Source organism: Triticum aestivum, chromosome 5D (assembly GCF_018294505.1).
Source record: "Triticum aestivum cultivar Chinese Spring chromosome 5D, IWGSC CS RefSeq v2.1, whole genome shotgun sequence".
NCBI lineage: Eukaryota > Viridiplantae > Streptophyta > Magnoliopsida > Poales > Poaceae > Triticum > Triticum aestivum.
In genome coordinates this window covers 275,418,924-275,429,225 of record NC_057808.1, presented here as the reverse complement: position 1 = coordinate 275,429,225, position 10,302 = coordinate 275,418,924, and positions in this window count along the sequence as shown.

Here is a 10,302-nt window from a genome sequence, read left to right as displayed (position 1 = left end):
CCCCGCCCGCGTCGAGTTTTTTCTCCGGCGAAGCCCCGCCACCACTACCGCCCGGACCCTAAACCCTAAGATATATAATGGGGTAGCCCTCCAGTGAGCACCTTCCTTCTCCTTCCTTCCATCCGACTCACTCCGGCGAACTCTCAAAAATCGACTGATCCCAATTTGAAATACAGTCGAATGTCATTTAGCTAATGTGTAAAAGATTCAGAAATAGCCCCTGCTACTTGTAATCCGTGTTGGTATTTCCCCGAAGAGAAGGGGATGATGCAGCCTAGCAGAGGTAAGTATTTCCCTCAGTTATGAAACCAAGGTTATTAATCCAGTAGGAGAACCAAGCAACACTATCTAAACATCACCTGCACACAAACAACAACTACTTGCAACCCAATGCGTAAAGGGGTTGTCAATCCGTCAACGGTATTGAGATAGATTAAATTGTATGAGATTTGATAAATAGATCTAATTAGAACACAAAATAATATAAGTAAAGGAAAATTGCAGCAATGTAATTTTGTATTTTTGGTTAAATAGATCTGAAAATAATATGATAGGAAATAGACTCGGGGGGCCGTAGATTTCACTAGAGGCTTCTCCCAAGAAAATAGCATACGGTGGGTAAACAAATTACAGTTGGGCAATTGATAGAAAAATAAAATTATGACGATATCCGAGGCAATGCTCATGTATATAGGCATCACGTCCAAAATTAGTAGACCGAAACGATTCTGCATCTACTACTGTTACTTTACACATCGACCGCTATCCAGCATGCATCTAGTGTATTAAGTTCATGGAAAAACGGAGTAATGCATTATGCAAGATGACATGATGTAGACAACATAAACTCACGTATGAGTAACCCCCATCTTGTTACCCTTAATAGCAATGATACATGCATGTCATGTCTCTTTCTGTCAATGAGATTGAGCACCGCAAGTTCGAACCCATCACAAAGCACCTCTTCCCATGGAAAGATAAATCAATCTAGTTGGCCAAACCAAACCAATAAATCAGAGAAGAAATACGAAGCTATAACAATCATGCATAAAAGAGTTCAGAGAAGACTCAAATAGTATTCACGGATCGATCTGATTATAAACTCACAATTCATCGGATCCCAACAAACACACCGCAAAAAAAGAGTTACATCAAATAGATCTCCAAGAACATCGAGGAGAACATTGTATTGAAGATCAAAAAGAGAGAAGAAGCCATCTAGCTACTAACTACGGACCCGTAGTCTGAGGTAAACTACTCACGCATCATCGGAGGGACAACAAGGATGATGAAGAATCCCTCCGTGATCGTTGCCCCCTCCGGCAGAGTGCTGAAAAAGGCCTCTAGATTAGATCTCGTGGTTCTGGAACTTGCGGCGGCGGAAAAAATATTTTGTCGACTCCCCTAGGGTTTTTCGGATTTTAGTGTATTTATAGAGCCGGAGCTAGGTCAGGTCGGTGCCCGTGGGCCCCACTACCCACCAGGGCGTGCCCTGGTGCCTAGTGGGCCCCCATTCCACCTTCTGGCTTGCCCCCGAAGCTTCCAGGGTCTCTTATCACAAGAAAAAAAATCTCCAAAAGGTTTCGTGGCATTTGGACTTCGTTTGGTATTGATATTCTGCAGAGTAAAAAACAAGCAAAAAACAACAACTGGCATGGGCACTAGGTTAATAGGTTAGTCCAAAAAAATGATATAAAATTGCTAGTAAATGTATATAAAACACCCAAGATTGATAATATAACAGCATGGAACAATCAAAAAATATAGGTACGTTGGAGACGTATCAAGCATCCCCAAGCTTAATTTCTACTCGTCCTCGAGTAGCTAAATGATAAAAACAGAATTTTTGATGTGGAATGCTGCCTAACATATTCATCACATATTCTTTTCTTTGTAGCATGGACATTTGGACTTGAATGATTCAAAGCAATAGTCTATAATTTGACATGAAGACATCAATACTCAAGCATATCAACAAGCAACTATGTCTTTCAAAATATCAACGCTAAAGAAAGTTATCCCTATCCCATTATGCTCAATCATTGATCCATTCATGAAACATACTCAAATACTAGCTACATCAAATGCACAAGTATGACAATAGTGTTTCCTAGTTGGTGCTTTATAAGAGAAGACGGAGACTCAATAAAAATAAAAATTGCATAAAAGTAAATAGATAGGCCCTTCACAGAGGGAAGTAGAGATTTGTAGAGGTGCTAGAGCTCAAAGGTTAAACTGAGAGATAAAATTATTTTGAGAGGCATGTTTTTCCTGTCAACGAAAACGAACGAGAATTCCCAATATCTTCCACACTAGGTAAATCATAGGCGGTTCCCAAACATAAAATAAAGTTTATTTCCTTTTCCACTATTCTTTCACAATCCATGGCTAGCCGTATCCACGGGTGCCTTCCATACCAACACTTTTCAAGGAATTTATTATGAACAACATATAATTTTTTTTTCATTTTGGGACTGGGCATCCCTAATACCTGCCACACTCTCGTGCAATGGCAAGTGAATAAACACTCATCTTGAGAATAACATACCTAGCATGGAAAATATTGGTCACCCCCTGCTGCTTCATGAGCGGTACAGGCACATAAAAAGAAAATTCATTTTGAAAATTAGAGTTGTCACATACAAATTTACTTGGAACGGCATGGAAATACCGCATATAGGTAGGTATGGTGGACTCATTTCGCACAACATTCGGTTCAAGGAGTTGGATGCACAAGTGTCGGTGTCAAAACCGGCGGATCTCGGGTAGGGGGTCCCGAACTGTGTGTCTAAGGTCGATGGTAACAGGAGACAGGGGACACGATGTTTACCCAGGTTCGGGCCCTCTCTATGGAGGTAATACCCTACTTCCTGCTTGATTGATCTTGATGAATATGAGTATTACAAGAGTTGATCTACCACGAGATCGTAATGGCTAAACCCTAGAAGTCTAGCCTGTATGACTATGGTCATGAGTATATCTATCCGGACTAAGCCCTCTGGTTTATATAGACACCGGAGAGATCTAGGGTTACACAAGGTCGGTTACAGAAGGAGGAATCTTCATAATCGGTCACCAAGCTTGCCTTCCACGCCAAGGAGAATCCTATGCGAACACGGGTGCAGTCTTCAGTCTTCATATCTTCACAGCCCATCAGTCCGGCCCATGGTTAACGGGTCGGACGCCCGAGGACCCCTTAGTCCAGGACTCCCTCAGTAGCCCCTGAACCTGGCTTCAATGATGAGTAGTCCATCGCGCAGATTTGTCTTCGGCATTGCAAGGCGGGTTCCCCTTTCCGAACTCTAAGATTGTCTTCGGACATAATGATTGTATCCGTACCTGTAACACACACCACACGCAACCGTAGAGAGAGAATATAATACTCCACGAGTCCAATCCGCTGGCAACTTTTTACAACGTGACATCACGTCTGACCGGTCATAATTTTGAACCGTTTTTCGTCTGTTGCTCCATGTTTCGAGACGCGGTTGCCATTGGCACGTCTTGTCAAAGCAGAGATCGTGTCCCCTTATTGCGGGATTCTTTATCGACACGAACGTGGGTAACCCAACCGTCTTTAGGGTACAACTCCTTGGAAATAGGCAAGCTTTAAGGCTCAGGAGGAGGCGTTTGATATCCACAGCCTTTATAAACGGGAACATACCCGTCTTTCTTCTCAACGCTTGCTTCTTCCTCAATCCTTACTACCTCGAGTTCCAACACCCAGGTTTCAATCGCCGCAAGCCTCAGTCATGTCCGGATCCAGCCGTCGAGGCCGATGGGTGGCTTCTTCTGTCACAGAGGAGGATATCGCGAAGCTTCGGGCGGCAAGGTATCTGACCGCAGAAATCCTCCATCGGCTTCCCACAGAAGGGCAGGTTATCCCTACCCCCAGATCCGGCGAGAGGGTTGTGTTTGTGTCCCACTTCCTCCGAGGATTAGGGTTCGCCCTTAATCCCTTCGTCCGGGGGCTCATGTTCTATTATGGACTAGATTTTCACGATCTCGCCCCGAACTCTGTTCTTCTCATCTCGGCGTTTATCGTCGCGTGTGAAGCTTTCCTCCAAACTCCTCCACACTTCGGCTTGTGGCTCAATACCTTCAATGTGAATCCGCAAGTGATAGAGGGGGAGCAGGCAGAGTGCGGTGGTGTCATAGTGAGCAAGCTTACCAGCGCAGTTTGGCTAAAAGGATCCTTCATAGAATCTTCCGACTTATGGCAGCAGGAGTGGTTCTATATCACCGAGCCCCGCGGTTCCACGTGGGCAGCTGCGCCTGCGTTCCGATCCAGCCCCCAATTCGGCCTGCATCATGGATTAACAAGGGGTTGGACTGGGAATCACTCGATGAAGTCATCCGCAGCCTTATTGAGAATGACATTGATCTTGTCAACATTATTCAGGTTATGCTAGTCCGCCGGACCCTGCCGTGCCAGCGACGGCCTCTCCGCATGTGGGAGTTTAATCCGGAAGGGCCACGGACTCTTCAGCACTTCCTCGGCAATACGCACGAGGGAATGTAGAAATTATTTTTCGGGAAATGAAAGCAATGGCCGGACACCACCGAAGATATTGGTCTTGACCGCAACCATCCGGACACCTTGGTAAGCACTCAATTTCCGAACACCTTTTAGTCAAACGTACCGTAATTTGGTATTGAGCAAACCGTCTTTTTCTAGGGCTGGGTAAAGAAAGTGGAACGAATCAGGTGTCCGGCCCCTCTTCCAGAAGACTCAGCGGACGCCGTGCTAATGAGGATGCTGGCCCCGACACCATACCAGGTGCCTATGAAGGAGGGCAAGAACAGGGAGACTAGATGTGACCCCTATTCCGGAGATGAATTAAACATCGTGTCCGGGGAAATCAAAGTTTCTTTGACCAAAGACAAAGGTGCAGGAGGAGCGAACGTCCCCTCTCCCATGGCAAGAAAAGGGCTGCCCCCGAAGATCGGGAGGGGAGGTCTCCCAAGAGAGGCAAAATGCCATCGTCGGGTGGTCGGGCTTTGCAAGCGACATCGTCGCGTAGTTCCATCATGAGGACAAGCCTCCAACCGAATAGTAAGTGAAGCAGGGTGCTTTAAACATGTCCTGCTCCTTCCTTGTTACCGAAGTAGCATCTAATATATATATCTTTGTAGTCCGGCGCATAGTTGTCCTCAGCAATCTTCTTCCTCAGGAGACCTTCTCCCGGAGATGATGGAGAGCGATACGCCTCCCCCGTCCTCCTCGCCCAATAGGGCGGACGACTTCGAGGTGTCGTCGCAGAGGGTTTCTCCCGACCGACAAGCAGTGCGAGGGGCGAAGAGAACCTTACCCGAAGGTGGTCCATCCGTTGCTCGGGGTTTGGGGGCCAACAATAAAGGTCCCGGACTATCCGGTTTACAGCCAGAGATGATTCTGGAGATGAGTGAACGGGTTCCTTCAAAGGAAGGCCGTACTCCTGCGGCGGCTTCCGAAGATCCAGAAGCGCCGGATATGTTGATGAGCCTGCTGCGTCAGGCGTCTGTCTTAGAGGAACAGCGTACCTTAATGGGTACGGTGGTTGAGAAGATTTTGTCCGCGAAAAGCGGATTGAATGAATCCTTTACGAGCCTGCTAAGAGGCTTTGAGGTTTGTGGTATAATTTGTCCAACTGTACCTTAAGCGCAAAATGCACCTGTGTATAGATAGTAGCCCTGAGACTCGGATTGCCATCCCAAGGGAAGCGATCGGAGGATCAAAAAGATATGCTCAGGTAACAATCTGATGTAATTGGAACACAGGCCGTTTCTCCCCTGGCGACTGTCCGGACTACTGAGGTAGCCGAGCTGCAACGGAAGCTTGATGTGGCGGCAGATGACATTGCGTTAACCAATATGCGTCTTGACGAATCGCAAGGTATGTATTCGGAGCAGCCTGTACACATACATATTTTTAGCATAAGCATGACACTGAAAGTTGTATACTGGGATATGCATGGCTGCAGATGGTGCCGCCGCCGTTGAGATTCTTCGGGCGGAGCTGGCCCGGGCCAAGGAGCAGGCCCGGTTTCGTAATGCGGCTACCGAAAAGGCATCGACTGAATTAAAGGCCGAACAAGCTGCTCGGTGCCAAGACGAGGAGAAAATATCCACGATGGCGCTCGAACTGAAAAATGCTACTAGCCGTTGTGAATTCCTTGAGAAGGAGAATGAAGCCAAAACGGTTGAACTTGAGAAGGCCTTACGAGAGGTGAGAGAACCGCGGTCTGAATCCAGAGCGGCCCATGAGGAGATCCGGCAAGCAGGGGAGATTGCGGCTGGTAAGCCCTTTTTGCTACAGACTAAGTTCGGCGATCCGAACTATGCTCAGCTTAACCAGGTATGGTGTTCTCCGGACGAGTTTCTAGACTTGCCGAAGAGTTCTTCCGATGCAGCGCAGTTTTACCAAGCGCGAGAGGGGTATGCAACGAAGAGACTTTTCTGGTCACAATTTGGTGCGTCAAAGCGCCCTCTACTGCTGAATGAACAGATGTCCCAATGGGCCGAGCTTCATAAGATATCCGGCGCTGCCATGAAGAACGTCGTAGTACGGCTGTGGTCGACTGAGCCTGTTCCGAATAGCTACTTCGGTTTGGTGCAGCGGCTTGTTGATGCGGTGCCACGTATCGACGCTGTGAAGCGGTCCGCGTGTATTGAGGGTGCACGGATGGCCTTTGCCCGTGTCAGGACATACTGGGGGAAGATGAAGGCCATCGATGTTGCGGCGAAGAGTCCGTCCAAGGGCAAGGACCATCACGCACCGGAGCATTATTTTGAAGACGTCTTAGAGGCTGCCTGCTTGATAGAGGGTCAATGCTCAAAAGATATAGTATTCGATTGAGGTGTAAGGAAATTGTAAAAGACAATTTTATATTTAATCTATTTTTATGTTTTGCTCGAAAGCTTTTGTTCCTCCTGTGCGGCCGTTTTTATATAATCTGAAAGTTTTCCAGTCGTCGGCTTCAGCCCCCTCGTAGGAAGTACGGGGGTGTTCGGAAAAGCATTTGATCACTCTTGACCCAACGTCTTGGTCCATGAAGGAGGTGACAATGCGGCGAACCGGGCAATCAGACTATAGGGCGTTAACACTTCCACTTAGCCATAGGAGTTTTATGGTGGGTCTACGATATAGCCCCTAGTATGTACGCGGCTTATTTTTAGTACGATGCGCTGTATATATGATCTGAAAAAGATCATTCATATAACACGGAGAGAATCGCGAAAGATTCCAATAAGTCGTCGAGTGGTTGACCAGCTCTCGCCGCATCATGACAGTCAGTTTTCGGCTTTCTCTACTGAGGTGCTTGACCAGATGAACCGGGAGCACAATCGCAGTAGTTCTTCCTTTACAACCCTAGCCGATAGAGCGGAACGTAGGGTAGCAAGCACAGGAGCCGGGCAACCCAACTATTGACCCAAGACATGATTCAGAGCTGATGCATATAAGGCCAAACTCGCGACGCCGAAGTATGCTACAAAGCTGTTCAGACTTGCCGGAAACTCATTTGTTCCCATACCGAGCCCCTGGCGAGGTATGCCGAGATGTGTGTGTTAACCAATTGCAGGAGCAAAAATTCGGATCAACTAGAAAAAAGTCAATACTGGACACTAGTTATGTTTACTGGGAGCTGAGTGATATGCCAATTATTATAACAAAGCCGCAACCCTGGCTATTTGACATGCCAGGGGGTCGAAGGCTGAGGATAAAGGCACTTTACAGGCTCGGAATAGAGAGTTCGGTCTACAAAAAATTTATTTTGGACCTCCTGTCGCACGTCTGCGCCGGCTGTCCTCGGTTAAGGGATTCCTTGACAGGAATAACCCTTGGATGATTGTACGAACCCGAACTCTGGTGGAGTCCTCGGGGTGATCGGCCCTTGAGCCACCTGTGGAGGGGATAATAAAAAGGAAACAAGGGGCAGTTAGAAAGGTAGGGTGTTTTGCGGGCTCACCCGTATTGTGCTTCCGCTGGTGCCCAGGGTATTTCAAGTGCATAATTATGTATGCACGGTACCCACTTCAAAGGCATATTAGGCGAATGGCGGAAGCCGAATTGCTAGTCCAATATGGACATTGATCGGTCATGTTGAATGGAGACCGGTGGCGTGGTGGCCGACGTGGTATGCGGCACGATAAGGCCGCTGTGTAGTTCGACTGAGGTAGCTGTAGTATGATCTCCTGTACGGAGGGAGTGTTTCGTGCGCTCACCTCTAGGGGTGTGTGTCACGTATACCGTGTTTACTGTTTTTACTTCGAGGGGAAATTGCTTCTGACCCCCGGTGTTTGGTTTGTGGATCTCTTCGTCGTCCCTATCGTCAGGCGGCCTCCTCCCCTTGTGTTCGGCATTGAGCTTGCCGGCCTGCTTGAAGACCCAACAGCTTATGTTGGTATGATTAGCTGGTTTATCGGGGTGGCCATGAATCTGGCAGGGTCGATCCAATATCCTGTCTAGATTGGATGGTCCGTCTCTGTTCGCCTTGAATGGCTTTTTCCGTTGACCAGATTTGGGACTGCTGAATCTGGCGTTGACCGCTGTGTCGCGTGATCTTTCGTTATCATTGCGACTTTTGTGTTTGCTGCGTCGTGGCTTGCCATTACCGTCTTGGATTTCGGAAGTGCCTGGGTCGTCGGCGCTGTTGCTTCTATGAGCGAGCCAACTGTCTTCTCCCGCACAAAAGCGGGTCGTTAGAGCAGTAAGGGCTGTCATGGATTTAGGTCTTTCTTGGCCGAGGTGGCGGGCAAGTCATTCATCCCGGACGCTGTGTTTGAAGGCCGCAAGGGCTTCCGCGTCCGGACAATCGACGATTTGGTTCTTTTTAACTAAGAACCTAGTCCAGAGCTTCCTGGCTGACTCTCCGGGCTGTTGGACAATGTGGCTTAAGTCGTCGGCATCTGGTGGCCGGACATATGTTCCTTGGAAGTTGTCGCGAAAGGCGTCTTCAAAATCTTCCCAGCCGCCAATAGAATTTTCTGGCAGACTGTTTAACCAGTACCGAGCTGGTCCTTTGAGTTTTATTGGTAGGTATTTGGTGGCATGAAGGTCACCTCCGCGAGCCATGTGGATATGGAGGAGGAAGTCCTCGATCCATACCTCGGGATCCGTTGTTCCGTCGTATAATTTGATATTCATGGGTTTAAACCCGTCTGGGAATTCATGCTCCATTACTTCGTCTGTGAAGCAAAGAGGGTGTGCGGAGCCTCTATACTGGGCCACACTGCGGCGTACCTCCGATGGAGTTTGTTTACAATTTTCGGCCTGGGGGTGGCTAGGTTTGTCACGTCCGAATAGGTAGCCGTCGTCGCGTGTCGAGGCACATCCTCGCGATCCATAGATCGATCTTGTGTGTCCTGCTTTACTGTCCAAGTCCTGTCGACGGTCGTATGCACAACCCGAGCTGTTTTATTCTTGCCTTTACGGCGAGGTGGGGCGGTCCGGTGTTCGGCTTGAGTTGCCGCTTTATCCTGACCGCGTGGCGGTCGGTCGGCCGCGTTGTGCGATGATGGTACGGGCTCCAGCGCCTCGTCATCGAGCTGAGGTAACAATTTGCACTTGAGGTCGTATTCTTCGGCGGCCAGGACTTATGTCCATCTAGCATTGAGCAGATCTTGGTCAGCATGAAGCTGCAGCTGCTTCTTTTTCAGGCTCCTTGCAGTGGCTATTAGCCGGCGTTTAAAGCGCTCTTGCTCGAGAGGTTCTTCAGGCACGATGAATTCCTTGTTGCCAAGGCTCTCCTCTTCCTCGGAGAGCGGAAGATAATTACTATCCTCCGAGTCTTCGTGTATGGCCTGTTCACCAGGGCTAACGTGCCCGCCCTCCCGTTCGTCCTGTCCGGAGATTGCCCTGGCAGGGTCTTCATTGTCTTCGGCTTCGTCCGGAGTATTATTTTCTCTGGTGCCGGTGTTGTCGTCTTTTGTACGACGTGACTTAGATCGGCGCCGCTGATGCCGATGCCGGGGCTGTGTCTCAGGAGGTCTGTCCTTAACTGGATCCTCTTTGTCATTGTTGTTAGTTTCTTTAGGTGTATCCACCATGTATACGTCATATGAAGAAGTGGCCGTCCAGCGTCTCGTAAGCGGCGGGTTTTGGCCCTGCTCCTCGTCGGCATCGTCGTCCATACCGTTGATGTCGTCGGAGCTGTAATCAAGCACGTCGGTTAAGTCTTCAACAGTGGCTATGAAGTGGGTGGCGGGTGGGACGCTGAATTCTCCCCCATCATCAGCCTCCAGTTCGAACCAGACATAATTCGGCTGTGAGTCCCCCGCCAGGGACAGATTCTTTAACGAGTTTAGCACATCGCCGAAGGG